We start from the raw sequence: 1,408 nt of genomic DNA, 5'->3' as shown, positions 1-1,408 counted from the left end.
TCAAGAAATGAGTCCTGCAGAAGGTGAGATTTTAGCTGGAACCTGAAGGAAGCCAGGGATGCCAGGAGGCCCAAATGAAGAGGGAGAACACCCCAGGCATTTGGGGACAGATAAGGAAAATGCCTAGAGTCAGGAGAGGGACTATCTTGTACAAGAAACAAGGAAGTCAGTGTCACTAGATTGTAGAGTATGTGGGGATGTAGTAAGGTGTGAGAAAACTGGAAAAGTAGGTGGGGACCAGAGTTCAACAGCTATTTACTTCAACTCCCTGCCTCCCTTTGACCCTCACACCCCTCAACACACACATGCACACACACACACACACACACACACACACACCACACACACACACATACATACACCATTCCTGACAAGTGATAATTCACCTTCTGCTTGAGCTCTTCCAGTAACTAGGAGCTCATTGTCTCTAAGACAATCCATTCTATTTTCAGTTTGCCCTAATTATTGGTGAGTTTTTTTCTTATATTTAATCTAAATCTTCCTTCCTGTAACTTTGATAGAGTAATTGAAGGGGAGTTCTGTACCACCTGAAATCAGGTCTTTCCTATCATGTAGTCATTATCACCCTACCCAAAGCAAAATGCCCATAGGGAGCTATGGAATTAATAATAAATTAGTCTTTGGGTCTGTAGGCCAATTACTTGTTTTCATAAGTCTTTAGTGAGTTCATTTTGCCAATGCTATCTGAAGAGTCACTAGCAACAATGAAATCCTCCATGAGTTACACATCTATGATGCCAATAGAGACCACTAAATTTTGAAAAAAAAATTCTTGATGAATGCTACCAAAGTGTGTTTTTTAATCTAATCAGATTATTGAGGTAATGGAAATTAATTCATATTTAAAATTATTTGAATTCATGCCAGAGTTAATTTCTAGGCATAGACCGAGGAATAATGGTGAATGTAAAAAAAAAAAATACAACTCATCCGCTATTTAAAATCCCTTTTAACAACACAGCATGAATTATTTGAATTTTTTTTAAACTCTCTTCAACAAAGCTCCTGCTAGGATATTTTCTGCTGATTTTGGCTACAACAATGAGACTGCAGTTCTGTTGGAAAATAGGCTTAGGGCAATGATGGCAGAGGGCACGAGGAATTCTGGGTAAGGAATCCACGAGACCCTTGCAAAATTCACTTTATGATTGGACAAATATAGGGCAGGTAAGGAAAAGTCTGAAAATACCACTTCTGTGGTTTAAGCATTTTTACTTTTATCCATTTTCCACGGAGAACTCTAAAATAACTTAGTTAATAGGGTAAGGATAGTTTCTATTGCCTCAAGCCGTTCATACAAACCAAGATTACCTCAAGAGACATAGGACCTATTTCTCAAATACTTAACATATACACCACCAACAACTAAAATAAAATACCACTTAAA

This window comes from Notamacropus eugenii, chromosome 4 (genome assembly GCF_028372415.1).
Source record: "Notamacropus eugenii isolate mMacEug1 chromosome 4, mMacEug1.pri_v2, whole genome shotgun sequence".
Lineage (NCBI taxonomy): Eukaryota > Metazoa > Chordata > Mammalia > Diprotodontia > Macropodidae > Notamacropus > Notamacropus eugenii.
Note: the sequence above shows the minus strand (reverse complement) of the source record.